General features: G+C 39.2%; 1 protein-coding gene across 3 annotated transcripts in view; it reads left to right on the top strand.

Annotated features, from left to right (window-relative positions):
- Positions 1–17,341, top strand: part of PAG1 (phosphoprotein membrane anchor with glycosphingolipid microdomains 1) — a 143,733-nt gene that overhangs the window by 71,874 nt on the left and 54,518 nt on the right. For all 3 annotated transcript variants that reach the window (XM_030937387.1, XM_010378480.2, XM_030937386.1), the window contains one exon: positions 8,203–8,296. The gene's annotated coding sequence lies outside the window, so the exon portion shown is untranslated. The remainder of the gene's footprint in view (positions 1–8,202; positions 8,297–17,341) is intronic.

Below are 17,341 nucleotides of genomic sequence, written 5' to 3'. Positions count from 1 at the left end.
GAAATGGCTAAGCCACCACAATGGAGGTGGAGGTGAAGGTAAGGAAAAGTGGCCTGGGTTATGTTTGTGGCTCAGACCTGGGGAAAGGCAAGTCTTTCTAGCCTGCCTCTCCCCACCGACATGCATACCCATTCACACAACTTCTGCTGGGGTAGCAACCCTCCAACCCCATAACCCCTTGAGTGATCCCAAGATTAGATAACTCAGAAGTCAGAGAACTGTTTTTCATCAGAAAAGGCCTGAGGCAGACCTGAGGCTCTGTGAGAGGCAACGCAGTGTTCCAGGTGGCTACCCAGTTAGCTGCCCGTGATGCACAGTGGCAGGATAGGGCATGTGCATTAGGCCAAGACAAGCCAAAGCTCTAGACAGCTAAAGTCCCAGTCCAAAAGAAAGTTCCTAAATGTGCAGAGTGGAAAGGACTGGAATAATATTTACTTTTTGGTCATTGTATTCATAAACAAGGAAGTAACATGACAAGTGAATAAAGAAAATGAACACAAGACTGAATGAATATCCTCTGTAGGTGTGCTGGCTAGTATCTTGTGCTTATTTACATTGCCTAAAAGAAGATGTTTTAAAATCTGTAATTTGCTATCAATTTATAAACTAATAATTAGAGGAATCAATTTATTATGTTTTCTATTCACTAAAGCAACATTTAAGTACTGAATCTTATCTTGCTTTGTATTCAGATGCCCGAGAAGCATGCTGTAGAACTTCTCTTAAATACATCATGCTGCACATTATAAACTATTCTATTCTGTGCCAACAAGAAATATTTATTTTCCTGTTGAACACTTTGGTCATTTTGATTATTTCTCTGCTGATATTGAAACTGCAAGGAATTCATATCCAAGCCACACTTGGGATGGATGCATACAGATAAGGCTTATACTAAATCATGGCATTTTAAGCCTCTTTCCAGGTAGCATGCTTAGAAATAGAAGATTTTTGCTAATAAAATGTCATTTTAAAAAACCCAATGTAGGTATTATAACTGTATCTGTCTTACCTGAGTCCTGTATGTTGTAGATAGTGTAAGGATACATCGTTCAGGATTTTTATCATCAGCTTCCTAGAATTCAAGAAAATTATGTTCCTCTTGGAAAGGGGATTACAGAGTTTTCATTAAACCATACCACTGAAGAGGATTTGCAAAAGAAACTATTTTTCCAGTGTCATACTTATAATCTTTTTGATGCCTGAAGAAATCTGATTATTATTATATTTTGCCTTCGTCTTATCTTCACAGTGGCCTCTTTTGGCAGCTCTGTGAACTACCCCTTCTTGCTGCTTCCATTTTTTTCTGTACTCAATGAAAAAAAACAAAAAAAAACAAAAACCCAGAAAACCCTCTTTTAATGGACTTCTGCTTTGCATACATCAGGGATTTCAGCTGTTCAAGTGTGTGAAAAATGAAATAGGCGACATCAGATGGCATGAAGACTAGAACTGTTAACACAGTAAATACCAGGAAGGCTGAAAGTGTGAGCCAAAGCAGCTGGGGAGTGGAAAAAATGAGAGGCACAGCTGGGAGAAGCAGCAAGAAAAAGCAACCAGGAAACACGAGGGAGCTTAGCAAGGGGAGAAAGCAGCTGATGAAGACAAGAATCCTAGGATAAGGGAGGCAGAAGCATTGTTAGTTATGTTTTTCCAATATTGCACAGTGCATCATAGCCCATATGCATTGTCTTTGGCTACCTCTTTAATTGCTGTGTCATTGAACATATTTAATATCGTTTTCTTGCATGATTACTATGGACTGAATATTGAAATATCAATAAAATATCTGTACTTTGAGACTGATCTCTGTTATGTTGATAATGTATTAAACCTGTCAGGGAATTTAGACAGGTTAATGAGAAATATCATGCATTAGTTTATGGATACTTTTTTTTGTTTTTACTAAAAGTATGTCAAATTGCTAACATTTAGTATTTGGACAAATAAGGCATGTGTGTAATTAGCTGGATTAATAACTCATTTGGTAGCTATATCTAGAGAGCACTGATTAATAAATTGCTCTCTTCCTGAAGAGAAGTTTTTGGTATTTTAACCGTATCCAGTCTTAGTCCACATCAGGCCTCACGTGAGTAAAACTGTATAAATGCATGCCCCAAAGTTGGGAGAGGTAACAGATGTAAAAACTGATGGAAACAGAATTAGGAACATCTTGACATTTAACACGGTGACCCAAATCTAAGAAGCAGAAATGTCACAGGGACCAATATAAGCACCCTGCTCCCCCAGTTAAATTGCAATGGGACAGTAAGGAGAGAGAAAGCTTAGCAGCATCATATTTCACAGAAATTTAGATTTTAGTCAAATATAAAAATATATATGTGTGTGTTAATATGTGTTTATAACATTGTGTATATACGCATGCATATATATGTTGATACATATATACACATGTGTATATATGTGTGTGTGTGTATATATGTGTGTGTGTGTATGTATGTCAGGGTATCTGATAAAAAGGCTTCTGTGATCTTTGGCCTTCTAAATAATATGGGTGGACAGAAATAAGAGTCCTGTTCCACTCTTCACTGATGAAGTGCTTCTTCTTCTGGAGAATTGCCTTTGAGCTTGATGTTTTAGAAGAGAACATCCAGAAAATGACAGTGCCAGCCCCTAGTACCTCTCCTCCTGCCTTCTTTGTTCCCTCACTATTTGTTCCTCTTACATGCACTATCGTTGCCCTCCCCAAATCTGAATTTGTTCTGACTAAAGCAGAAAACACTTTAGATGTTTAAACCTACCCCGCAGTCCACTGGAGCACATCACTAATTATACTCTCTCTCTGCCTCGCCCACAGTAGTATCTTGCTCAGTGCCAGCTGTGTTTGCTGAATCTCCCATGTTGAGATGGCATTGCCCCAGTGAACACTGGGATGACTACATCACATTCCAGCGATTTTATTGCCATGCAGATATAGGCTGTGGTATCCCAAGATGATTCTCAGGCTCCCATGATCCTTACTCCTTGGCCTTCCAAGTTTCAGCTCTTTCTGTGTCTGTGTAACCAAGTGTTTGGGACTGAAGATCTTCTTTGGGTTTCATAGTCTGTGTTGGTCTTGCCAGGTGATCTTCTTGAGAACTGTGGCTCTGACTCTGAGTCACTGCTCAGTGGCTAGATTCTGTTGCTGTGACTAGACCTCTAGGATGGTAATGGACGACCCTCCTGACTTCACCAACCTATTTAATCTTTACTGATAGCTCTGCAATAGCTGGACCCCAAAAATTCCTACCCACCCCCACCACCAAAACCCAGATAAGGGTTATTTCCTAAATCAGGTCCATGTTGCTTTGTTCCTTGGATGTTGTGCGTGGTTGCTGGCCTGCCCTCCCAGGTTGGGCTTTGTTGCTGCAGCAGGCTCTTCGCCTCCTCTGCTCTTGTGAGCAGACCTGGCCAGGGATCCGCTCCCTTCTCCTGGCAGCCTTTGTGTTCTTTTGAGTTATGGCAGGTGGTATGTGAAACCATATTCTTTGGAGTAGAGAAGGAGAGGCTCAAGAGCAGGGGAAGAGAGACTTCTTTAAATAGGTGTCTTTCAGTATTTGAAGGGTTGCCATGTCGGGGAACTATGGGACTTGTTCTGCATGGCCCTAGACGTTAAAACCAAGACTCAAACCAGGTTGAAGCCACTAAGCCTCTGGAGCACGAAAGAATCTTTCTTACTCCTAACTCAAATTTAACAACATTTCCCAGAGACAGAAAGGGATTCCTTGGGATGAAGGAAGCCCTTTGTTATGGAAGGGAATTCAGCATAGGTAGATTAGCAGGTCTAAGTTTTGTTTATTGGTTTATTTCCATTGCAACATAGATAAAGTATTGTATTTACTGGAATGATGTTTGCATGTGGGAAATATTGCTGCAGTAGTATGCCAATCATGAGCAACCTGTAATCCTACTCTCTTCTCTGTCTTCAGGGACTGTGAGTGAGGTTTTATTATAGCAACATCCTTGAGCCTACTCTGATTTTTTTTTAAATGAATTCACTCAATCAGTGAATAAATATTGAGCAATTACTATATTCCAAGCACTGTGATTCATTCCGTGCTCAGTACATTGAACTGTTCTGTTTAACCAAGTCCTCTTGACGTTGCAGTTATAGATGAGATGTCACGGACATTGTAGAAAGGCTTCAAGTATCAAGTGGGGTTGATTTATGGATGACCTTTAAGTTTCTTTTAAATTTGAGAATCTATAATTGAGCTTCATGATTCTAGTCTCATACTGAGTAGTTATCTTGCCTCCGGGTACAGTTTTTAAAAGTCAGACATGAATTTGGAGTAGATTGCTGAAGTCTGTTCTCCTCAATCCCTATATTTGTCTACCCAGATAGCAGGGAGATACACTCTCAACATCATTACTCCTTCCCCAGAAGAGACTGTTAGGATATAACCTTGAGAAAACACTCCTTTCCTTAGACTCTCTTCAGCACTGCCAGCAGGGGCTCAGCTCAGGCCATCTGTCAGGTGCCCATCTCATCCCTCAGGGTTTCGATGTCCCAGAATGGAGCTCTGTTTCAGTTCTGCTGAGTGGCTTTAGCCAGAACAACAGTTCAGGTTAGTTTGGTAAAAACACATCCTGAACTCCTGGAGTTCACTTGTTTGGGCCTTCTTATGAATGTCATCATCAATATTAAGAAGTCGCCAACCATCCTCATGAAAACTGTCAGAGAGCCAGGTGTAACCGAAACTGCTGAGTGTGGCATTCCATGAACAGGATATGTGGGTTTCAGGGAGAAGTCACATTTGACTAGATCATCAGTATCAGAAGTCCTAAAATTCCATTCGGTGGAAAAAGAAATCAATATTGAAAGTATGGGATTTCTGTTTGATTGGGTCAATGATCATTTGCAGTGATCAACCTTATTATCTCTATACCCCGATAACCTAATTATCTCTATCACCCTTGGAAATAATCAGCAACATGAAAGGAGACCTAAAGGAGTGTTTGGTCTATCAGAATTATACTCAAGTTGCCCCAGTCAGGGCATGACAGTTTGCAGTGCAGCTAGGTTATCTGCTTAGTGTCACAACTCCCATGATTCCAGCTAAAATTATTTTGGGGTTTGCCTTTTATTTTAAGATTGATCCGAAAAATGACTGATGCTTATAACATCCAAATCCTTGGAATATTATTTTTCATAAGAACTTTATTTAGATGCAATTCACATACCATACAAGTCATCCATTTAAAGTACAACTATCAATTTTAGGACATTTTCATCACCCCTTCTCCCCCAGCTCTAAGGAACACAAATCTGCTTTCTACCTCTATATATTTGCCTATTTTGGACATTTCTTATAAACAGGATCATATAATATGTTTTTCATGACTGGTTTATTTCACTTAGCATGTTTTCAAGGTTCATCCATGTTGTAACATGTACCAGTATTTTATTCTATTTTATGGCTGAATAATATTTTTTTTGTATGGATATACCACATTTTGTGTATACCCATTCACCAGTTGAGGGACATTGTTTCTACTTCTTTTGGTATTACAAATAATGCTTCTGTGAATATTTATGTGCAAGTTTTTGTGTGGATGTGTAGTTTCATTTCTTTTGCTATATACTTGGGTGTGGAATTGCTGGGTCCCATGGTAACTCTCTGTTTAACATTCTGAGGAACTACCAGACTATTTCAAAGCAGCTGCGTCGTTTTACATTCCCGTCAGCAGGGCATGGGGGTTCTGATATCTCTACATCCTCTGAACACTTGTTATTAGCTTAGACATGTTTACTATGGCCAAGTGCAAATCACTAGGAAGGTATGAAGTGGTATCTCATTTGTGGTTGATTTGCACTTTGTTGATGGCTACTGATGTTGAGCATCTTTTCATGTGTTTATTGATTATTTGTGTATCTTTTTTGGAGAAAAGTCTCTTCAGATGCTTTGCCTATATTTGGTTGGGTTGTCTTTTTGTTATTGAGTTGTAAGAGTTATTTATATATTCTCTATATATAAAATCCCTTATCACATACGATTTGCATATATTTTCTCCTATTCTTTGGGTTGTCTTTTCATTATCTTAATATTGTCCTTTAAATTACAAATATTTTTATTTTAATGAAGTCCAGTTTATCTGTTTTTTCTCTAGTTGGCTTGTGCTTTTGGGGTCACATGCCTCTGCCAAATCTGAGCTCATGAAGATTTAGCTCTTTGGTTCTTTTCTAACAGTAGTTTACACTCTTACATTTAGGTATTTGATCCATTTTGCATTAACTTTTTCTGTAGTCTGAGTTAAGGATCCAACTTTATTCTTTTATATATGGCTGTCTAGTTGTTCCAGAACCATTCGTTGAAAAAGCCTGTCCTTTCCCCATTGAATAGACTTGGCACCCTTGCCAAAAACTCAATTGGCCATATAATTGAAGGAATATAAATCTATGGGTTTATTCCTGGATGCTAAAGTATTGATTTATGTGTCTATCCTTATGACAGTACCACAGTGTCTTGATGACCTTGTTTTCTTGGAATATTTTTAAGTCGCAAAATGTATATTCTGAAAATTCAAAACTGTGCACCATTTTTATATTATTAAATTAACTGTCAAATCTTGTCTCCAATTTTCAAATCAGGATTGTACTCATATCTGGTAATAGAGAAAGCACATCCAAACATTATTTTTAATACACCTTAATAGAATTTGACATTTTCTAAAATTGTTAATTCTTTAAATTTTACCTTTTAACTGCAGCAATTTGATTTAGATCATTAAATCTTGCTCATATTTCTGACCAATTCAGGAGAATTCCCTGGATTGACCATGATGACAAGGAAAAGTGGAGAGGCTTATGATTGGAATCCATATCTAAATATATCTGCATGGCAGGGGTTCGGAAGGAGGCTTGACTTGAAGTCTAATAAAAGAGTGGAATGATGGCTTGGGAACTCAGTTGTCTATCAAGCCCTGCACGCAGTGAAGCCCTGTCTCCTAGTTGATGTGATTGACAGCAGAAAGACCTGGAGTCGGCTTAGAAGAAGACAGCCCATGATTGTGTGTCTTGTTCTGGTCTTTTTACACTTATTAAAAGAAAATAATAATGTAGCTAAATGCAGTGGCAAACAAAAGGCAGCAGTTTCTCACTTTCAAACTGTCAGGGAAACAATAGATATACCTCAAGATAATATAAATATTCTGCTGACTCTGCTATCAGAGAAAGCAACACACAGTCTAAGATGATAATATGTGGTTCTAACAAAAGAACATCAGTAGATGCAAATCTAGAAGGCTCATGTTCCACTCCGTTCATTAGGTTGGAAATCGGGAATTATGCCTCAGTTGGTTAAAATGATTGAGAGGTTCTGAATCTTAGTCAACAGCCAGGATATTCTCCTTAGAGCGTAAACACAGCCGTTCTTTCATCCATTCATTCGTTCGTTCATTCGTTCATTCCGTCCCTCTCCCCTCCTCCCTTTCACACTGCACTTGTCATGGTGTCTTATGTAAAGTAAGTGTTCAATATGGGAGAGACTTATTTGAGGATGGGAAGAGAACTAAAGAGGAAGGGGGGCTGGAGGAAGGACTAGGCACCAAAAACAGCAGAACAACAGGTAGGACTGGGGAGCTGGTGAATCAGGAGGGAGAGCAAGGGAAGTCACCCATGTATCCTCTCCTTCTCTGAGCATCTTCCCCATTTCCACAGCAGAATGTGTGAAGGGATGACTTGGGGCTAGATCTGCATGTTGTCCAGGTCACACTGTTCACGCTGCACCAAAGTCTCCTTCTAATAAGAAATTTTCAGAACTGAATCACAGCTTACCTTACCAAAAAGTATAAATGCTCTTTTCAAACAAATCACTTCTTTTATTTCAAATTCAGAAAACAGTTACTTGAATTAGTATCACTGTAGTAACACAGAGATTTACTTGGCATAACTAAGGAAAATATGGAAAGAGCAAGTAAATTGATTTGTATTTGATTAGATACTTGGCTGTTTTTTTAATCAAAATTTTTTTGGGTATGGGGAGATACAAACTTTTCTTTATTGAAATTTTTAATTTAATTGTTAATGTCTATGGTTGTGCCTCTACATTTCAGTTTGCTTTGTTCAGGAAGGAATATAAGAATATAAATCTCAGTGTTTGGCGTAAGTACACTAGCATTTTTACAGTGAACTGAACAAGTATCTTTCACAGTGTATATCCATCTGCCTTTTTTTCTAACTTTCCTTCTCTTTGGCTATAGGCCAAGAAAGAAGAGAGAACTCTCACCACGACATTTCAAAGGGAATACATTGCCAGAATTTGGAATACTCTTCTGGACAAACATTTCCTCCAAGGTAAATATTACCATTGTACCAATGAAGGGACACACCATTAGGCTTTTCGAATGGCAGTGGCACAACACAAAGGTTTAATTGTTTAGTCTCATACAGACCTAGAGTGATATGAGAGAAAGAGAGAGAGGGAGAGAGAGAGAGAAAGAGAGACAGAGAAGAAAGCAGTGCTGTTGGGGTATCCTGCAGCCTCTTCTAAATGTGTTACCAGGAGAATGCCATCAGAATCTGGGAGCTCACTGAGCTGTATGGAAAATGTGTGGGAAATGAGGAGGAAAGAAGAGGCTGGCCTTTTTTCTTCATGTTACAGATACTCATGAACACAAAAGCCAGTGGGGTTTGATTATGAAAATAACATTTCATCCTTTATGAGCAAAAAAATGAGTAGTTTCCTTTAGAGGTTAAAATAAAATATATGCTATATTCATGTCACAGGAGGGGAAAGCCTAAATCAAAATAGTTTATACCAACTGAGACAAGTATGAAAGATTTTAAGGAACTCCATGTTCTTCTATGAAAATACCTGCTAAGTAAGCCTTTAGTAAGTCTTTCATTGGTTTGTGAGAAATGCTTCATGAAGTTCTTGTTTTGAAATCTTATCTTTAATGCCTCTTGTGGGGAGGGGTGTGTGTGTCTGTGTGTGTGTGTGTGTGTGTGAGAGTGAGAGAGAGAGAGAGAGAGAGAGAGAGAGAGAGAGAGAGAGAGAGAGAGAGAGACCAAAGAAGAATCTGTCAGCATGATACTATATGTTTCAGAGGAGTAACTCTAGGCGCTTTCTTTGTGAATCATGAGCTTAGTGGGAATAAAGGCTTAACAGAAGCAGCCGAATTCATAGTCAGCTTTGGCATTCATGAATTAGCTGCCAATATTTTAGCACAAATTGCTGTGTCATTTCTATGAAGTACCCCTGTCACTGCTCAGTCTGTAACTAAAAGCTGTCTTATTTTATCTGATGAAACGCCACCTAAAATTTTATCTGATGAAACACCTCCTTCCTTATAAAGATATTTGTGTACCCACACACACACAGAAATGCAAAAACATATGATCCCCCTTAAAAGAAAATAAACTTGTCAACTTTCTCTGTTGAGAAGTTAATATGATATGGTTGACACTACCTAGCCCTTAGTGTTCTGGAAGGCAGTTTCCGACTGGCCAGGAGAGAGTCCTGTTTTCCTCCTTGGTCCTCACCCTGCTTATTCTCTTTTGAAGGGGTTGGGGTGAGGGAAATGTAGGCTGTACATTAGAGGAGAATTTTGTGATGCTATTCATTCTCTGTTCTGACAGAGAGGACATTGTTTGTTCACTGTAATAGGCTTGGCAGGAATCTGTGCTGTGCGTACAGAATGGGAAAATAGCAGAGCAGTGGGAAATCTCAAAACTCCAAGCAGCAGATCAGCTTAGAAATTTTGCAAAAATCTATTTTAATAGCTTCTCATTACTGTCGATGTAAGTCGTAATTTGGGGAAACAGTTTTCCTCTCAGTGATAATTTTCTTCACATTGCATTATGCCTGCGTTACATGAAAAAAGTCTTTAAGATGCAGTATGCCTGCCCAAGTACTGTAGTAACAGGAATTAAAATCAGGGAAGTTTAGAAATACTTGATGAACACACTAGACCTGCTTTGATATTGCCCTTTGTACGTCAGCATTCACATTGGTACAAATGAAAATTAGCCTGTGTACGTCATCTGGTGGTTCACGGAAGCAAGTGTATGCTGCCACAGACAAGAGAAAAAAGACACATTTAAAGATGTGCATTGAGGTGAGAGGTGCACTGCTCGTTAGAGGGAGCCATGCCCCAAATGTTCAGAACTTTAAAGGCAACAACTGTAAAAGCAAAGGCTCAAAGCAGCGTGCAAACCCTGAACTGGAAGCTGAGCTGACCATGACTGAGGCCTGGCGTTTCTCTGCTTCTTGAGGCTATGTGTTCCCACCTCTCCCTGAGCACACAGACTGCACAATGTGATGGGCCCTGATAGCCCCAGGTGTCTGGGACCCTCATGTGTGTGCATGTGTGCCAGGCTGCTGTGTTCACAGACAGTATGTGAGCTAGAGAGGGGGAGAGCCTGCCCCACACCCAGCATCCCCAACAGCAGCTGTGGGGGCCCCTCGTCCTTAGGCTTAAAGAGAAATTTATCATGACTGCCCAATCTTGGCCTACATTCTTTTTTTTTTTTTTTTGAGACGGAGTCTCGCTCTGTCGCCCAGGCTAGAGTGCAGTGGTGTGATCTCAGCTCACTGCAAGCTCCACCTCCTGAGTTCACACCATTCTCCCGCCTCAGCCTCCCTAGTAGCTAGGACTACAGGCACCCGCCACCACGCCTGGCTAATTTTTTGTATTTTTAGTAGAGACGGGGTTTCACCGTGTTAGCCAGGATGGTCTCAATCTCCTGACCTTGTGATCCACCCGCCTCAGCCTCCCAAAGTGCTGGTATTACAGGCGTGAGCCACCATGCCCAGCCTCTTGGCCTATATTCTTAAGAACAGCTCCCTGGATATTTTTATAAAAACTACATAATATAAATTATGAGACTTCTGAAATTCTATCTGTGGTAGTGTTAATATACAGTAGAGCATTGGATTATTGCAAATCCCTTTTTATGTAGCCTGCATAAGGGTTAATCTTATGTAACAAAAGCAGGTCCTTTACTCCACCACTTGTGACATGATCCACATATATTATCTGCTTTGTTGTTTTTAAGTTTCTTGGTCTTTCAAAATGTATTTGTTAGACAATCTTTTTGATGATGCATTTGTTTGTCTTTTTAAAAATGTATAGAAATTGGCCAGCTATGGTGTCTCATGCCTAAATTTCTAGCACTTTGGAAGGCCGAGGTGGGCAGATTGCTTGAGTCCAGGAGTTTGAGACCAGCCTGGGCAACATGGCAAAACCCTGTCTCCACAAAAATTAGCCAAGCATGATGGCACATGCCTGTAGTCCCAGCTACCTGGGAGGCTGAAGTGGGAGGATCTCTTGATTCTGGAAGGCAGAGGCTGCAGTCAACTGAGATCACACCACTGCACTCCAGTCAGAGTGACAGAACAAGACCTTGTCTCAAAAAAAAAAAAAAAAAGTATAGAAACATAGTTATATGATGATATGTTCAAGTACATCACAAAGATAGCAAGAAAAAATCACCAAGGCTTCAATAAACTCCCTTTATTGTTTCTATTTGGTACTTTTTTTGGGTCTGTTTTTCAAGTAGTTTTTATTTTATTGTTTTTCACAGCTGAGTTAAGGATTACTGAGGGACGTGAGGTCGAGGCAGGGCCAGGTTCTCCTGCTCCCTCCAGGGGCTCCTCGGAGGCGCTGCCTGCAGCAGCAGGACTGGCAGGTCCCTGGAAGACACCTTCGTGTGCAGGGTAATTGCTGGCCCATCTGTGCCTCTGCAGCCATGCCTCCTGTCCTGCCTGCTTGTTCCTTTCCTGCAGAATTTCCGATAACCACTGAGGCCAGATCTTTAGCACACACCAGTGACAGCTGGTTCTCCATAACCTGTGACCACAGTTCGCCAGAAAGCTGGGAGAGCCTGCAGGCAGCTAAGTCAGTGTGGGCACAGGCCTTTTGTGTGTCATCATCATGACGCAGGGGAGGATGCCCTAAAGCAAGGCATACAAGGGCCTTGTTTCACCAATGCTATATGTCACCATCTAGTATGAAAGAAAATGTTTATCAGTTGAGGGAAATTGGGGTAAACACTTAATGACCCTATTTTATTTTTGGGTTTTTTTGTGTTATTTTTCGGAGACAGAGCCTTGCTCTGTTGCCCAGGCTAGGGTACAACGGTGCTATCTGGGCTCACTGCAACCTCTGCTTCCCGGGTTCAAGTGATTCTCGTGCCTCAGCCTCCTGAATAGCTGGGATTAGAGGTGAATGATACCATTTTATTTAACAGACACTTATATTGTACCTAGAGTGAGGCAAGCACTGGTCTAAGCACTTTGCAAGTATTAAACTTTAATCTGCCCGATCACCCTATTACTATTACTAACATTCCTGTTTTACCGAAGAGGAAACTAAAGCTCAGAGAGGGTAAGTGACTTGCCAAAGAAGGGTAGAGACAGCACTGGCATCTACTCCAGGGTCTAGCATTAGGGCTCCATGCGTCTGAACACAGGTGTCTCCTGGACCATAGCAGAGCTTGCTTACCTGTCAGCCCCTTTGGGGTCTGTAAACACACACACTGCCCCCACAGAGGTACACACACCATGTTGCGTTGTCATTTTTGGAACTCTATCCCCATTGAGTGATGGCATTTGCTGCAATGGAGGAAGAATTTGTCATTCCTGTCATTCTAGAATTCAGAGTGGGTGCGGACTAATGTTGCATGGTAAACAGGATTCCAGCCAGGTACCTCCTCCCGTGACTGTCAGGTTGAACTGCATTCTGTGGCATGCCTGCAGAGGAACGCCCGAGCAGCAGGTGGAGAAAGGACCAGCGTACTGCCCTACCCCTCCTTTACAGCTTTTTCACTGGTGGGTCCCGGGCCATTTGACATACCATGGCCCTGGGCACGGCGGTATAGCACGACCTGCTAGTATGGAGAGCAGCCGTTCTCCGGGGTGGACATTTGACCATTCCTCCCTCCCTGCTGCCATGGGAATTTAGACAGTTGCTCCTGGAGGCCTTGTCTTAACCTGGAACTTCCCAAAGTGGAATGTGAGGAGTTAGATGGGTGCAGCTCTCTCTCATTTGGGTGCCCCCAAAAGAGAAAAGAAAAAAAGGTTTATTCATGGTTGGATATGTTTGGGAGACATAGGTTCAGCAAAATTAAATTGATTTACTTATTGCAGGATTTCTCAGAATTTTCTTGTGACTCTCCAAAGCAACATGTAGAATGTAGAATTTCCTAAATTTTATATTGTCTCAGGTGGGTGAAAATGTCTGTCAACATCACTTGGGCAGTGTTGTTGTTAGGAGAGGTAAAAAAAAAAAAAAAAATTCCACTGTCACAGGAGGCAAACAGATATTGAGAGAAAAGTAATAAGCTACATTTGGGATCTCTAAATTCCAGTCCCTTTTTAAACTGCTAGCTATTGGAACCTTAGAGCCTGAAATTTCTCATTTGTAAAATATGGAGGATAGAACTGAATTATCCCTAAGCTTTTTTCATCTTTATAAGTTGGTGACTGTTTTGTTCCAGAAAAGTTTTAAGAATGAGATACAGTACACAACACATCAAATGAAAACTTGGTGAGGGTAAAATGAGGCACAGAGTATATAAGCTAGAAAAGATGGAAGAAGGAGGGAAGTTATTATGCAAAATACATTCTCTGAAATCCTGCATGGTTGATATGGTAGAACCAAATTTTGTTCTATGCTTTCTAAGAAACAGTTTGAAAAGGGAACTCTGACCATGACTTTGTAATTAACAGAGTCCTAAGCTAAAAACATTTTCCTAAAAGAAACAACTGTTCCCAGTTGGAACAAATTTTTCCCATGGCTTTTAACTCTGTGGTATGGTTCTTTGGTCTTTTCGGTAGAAAGTTCAGCTCTGTGGCAGGCTGGCATCAAGATTTGGAACCTCAGTAGGTATGCTTCATAGGTACCTGTGGATACATACATTTAATATACATCATCCTCATTTGCAGAACCATTACATGTTGTAGCCCAGCCCAACTTGCATATATGTGGAGGTGTTTGGGTCTTGACTCTGGACTCCGGAGTATTCTCTAGATCCTGGAAGGGCCATGTGCCAGGAGCCCAGGGGCATCAGCTGCTCTCCAGATGGCCTCCTTTGAGCATCCTCACATCAGTCCTGTGTGCACCCTTCTCCTTCCCACATCTCTAACTTAGCATTGGCTGAGCCTGAATTGGGGTTTCCCAACAGCCTTTTCACAAAATCACTGTGATGCAAAACTGTCCCAGGGATTTTAGGCTGTTCAGGGTGGTAAAGGTTCAAACCTAGGTTCTATTTTGAAAGTAATTATTCATAAATAAAATGATTACTTAAATACGTTGAAGAAAATAATACTGCTTCAGGACCTCTTAACGAATGTGAAGCTATTAGTGCCAGTCAGATGGGTGAACATGATTATGACTCACATAAACACTGCAAGCCCCCATGGGGGCTTTCATTCGTTTTTATAATTAGTCATTTACTGTTACTTTATACATAGAATGGATAACTGATTACAGACAGTAAGCAGAAGCAGCAACTGATGTTGTGACGATTATCATCTGCAGTCATCTGGTCAAAATTCTGACAGACTTTTCATAGTGTAGATGATGTTTTATTTCCTAAACTGGGTGTTTATTTCCTAAATATGTGTGTTTATTGCATTATTCTTTTAATCTTAAATATCTTAATGTGTTTGCAGAGTTTTATATTAGTCTATTAGGACATTTATATGGTATAAAATTGAATGTTGAAAAACAAAAAAGTAATGATAATCACATATAATTTGGCTTATATATATATATACTGACATATATATATATATACTCACTGCAAAGAAATGCATACAAACAGCAGCCTAAAGCTTTTTTATCTTGTCTCATTATTTTATAATTAAACACAAAAATTATTGTAGGTTGATTATTTTTGTCCAGAATGCAAGATTACCAAATATTCATGAATGAAAACTTTTATCTGTTTATCTATCATGACATATTAATTGTAGCTTGAAATTTATATAATTGGTCGCAAAACCAAGTATATGCCCATCTGTCATTGCAAAAATTCGTCTACAAGTCATGCATTTCATTACATGATGAATTTAAAGTAGACTAAATAGCACATCACTGTTAAATAAGGAAAACGTCAAACTAGAATTAGTAAAATTTGTATTTAAATGAACTAGTTAATGTAACCTTTAATTAATAATTAACTTAAAATCAAATAATTTTACTTAAGTCACTTCTTACGTGCCATAAAATTTTAAAATAATTAAAATATCTTCTATGGAGGTTTGCAAAAAATTTATGCAAGTCAAAAAACATGAAGCCTTGAAAGAAGCCAGGAAAAGATGTTAAAATAATTATTTTTATTCAATTTAAAGAGAACCTTGCTGCTCTTAAGTAGATTACTGGTAATTGGATAATATGAGGTCTGGTCAGTTGCAGAAGGGAGATTAAAGCCCAATGGGATAGTCAGCTGATTTGAAGAAAATGTTATAAAGCAGCTCTTACTGTGCCTTGCCCTGTCCACATTATAGAAAAATCTCCTACAATTTCCTGTCCCAGCTCTCAGTGAAAATCAGGGATCACCTCTTCAAATGAATACTAACCTTAAATATGCCATACAAATCCCTATACTGTTATGTTCTTTTTTATTGAAGATATACATAGATATTGAAACTATTTTGAAATACCAATTATAAATTAGTAAAATTTTCCCAGTAATATGTGGGCATTACTGTGAAATGAAATACCTTTAACCTGTAATTTATTGATTTATGGGCACTATTGTGCCCAGAGATTATTTAGAAAAAATATAGTAAGTAAATTTTACTTCTACTATTACATCCAAATGTGGCTAACAATTCAGAATAATTTAGATAAGCATCATTGTTTTCCAGCAATATTGGCGTTGTTTGGCTGTTCCAATTGTTCATTTTAAAACTCAACTGTTATCAGACTAACTGTGATTTAACAAAACTTTGGTAAATGTCTAAAGAAGCCTTTCAATAAATATGATCTAAGGAAAAAGAAATATACAGAAATGAAATGACTTTTACATTTAATTAATTGAAGTAATTTGCAACATTTTTCTGAATTGCAGTTAGCTATCATTTTCAGACTTTGGAAGAACAAGTCATTTGTACCAGGAAGTACATGGTAAAGAACTATGTTTGGCAACTTAGAGAACATTTTTAGCATTTGAATCTCCCTATTTATAGTACAGCATCAGGCATAGTAAAATGTTTGGCATTTCTATAAGGGATGCAAATGCCTTAACATTCACTGTTGTGATCTAACAATTCATTTCAGAGTAAGATGAATCAGTCTTGTTTGGAAAATGTTTTACACAAATACTGGCAAGGAAACTATCACTGCATTTCTGTGGATTTTAAAAATGCAGATTCCTCTAAAGTAAATGGTGACAAATTACACAATGTTTTTTTATTACCATGCTTCTATGTGAACTGACTTTTATTACTTTAAATTCTCACACTACTCTACTGCATTCCTTGCTTTTTAGATTTTGTTAATCCATGCTGGAATCAGAAACTCTGTTTCCAGGTCCTTCTAAATGTCAAATTCTTTTTAACCTAACCTTCCTTTAATCTACAATGTTTTCATCATAATTGAAACCACAGATTACTCCATTAACATATGCCCTTTTCTTTTACATTAGAGAACGTGAGAATTGTAATTTGTAGGATTTTGCCCTTAATTTGCTACATAGAAGATAAATACTCATATTGTCTCTCTCTCTATCACACACACACACACAAACACATAGACACACACAAACACATAGGCACACACACACACACATACACACACACTTGAAGTAATGAAAAATGAGCAGACTAAATGTAATGCAGCATCCTAGATGGGATCCTGGAACCAAAAATAAAAGGACATTAGGTACAAATTAGGGAAATCCAAATAATAATGTACCAATATTGGTCCATTAATTGAAACACATGTACCATGCTAATGTAAGATGTTAATAATAGACTAGAAAAAATACAGCAAATGCATTTATAACTAATGTATTAAATAACCATGGTTGACTTCAGCCTGTTTTGTGATAAGAAGAATTGAAGTATAAAAAGCGATAGTGATATCCCCTGTTGTCAATGTCTTCTACTGAATATAGCCATCTATAGCAGAGGCTGGCAAAATCCAAGTATTTGGCAAAAGCTGGGGACCAAATCCAGCCCTGCCACCTGTTTCTGTAGGGCTTGAACACACTTCCACTGTTATCTTCCAGATGCCCCTAGTGGGCCGAGAGGATGCAGGCTCAGATGTCCTGGGCTCCATTCCCAGCCATTTGGTGTTGTGGGCATTGTTTGACTTGTTTAACCTTTCTGGATGTTGTTTTTCGTATCTGTGAAGTCAGAGGGTCGAACCAGATTTTTCAGAACCAGTG

Source organism: Rhinopithecus roxellana, chromosome 9 (assembly GCF_007565055.1).
Source record: "Rhinopithecus roxellana isolate Shanxi Qingling chromosome 9, ASM756505v1, whole genome shotgun sequence".
In the NCBI taxonomy this organism is placed as follows: domain Eukaryota; kingdom Metazoa; phylum Chordata; class Mammalia; order Primates; family Cercopithecidae; genus Rhinopithecus; species Rhinopithecus roxellana.
The sequence above is the reverse complement of the archived record's forward strand: the minus strand, read 5'-3'. Positions and strand labels throughout refer to the sequence as shown.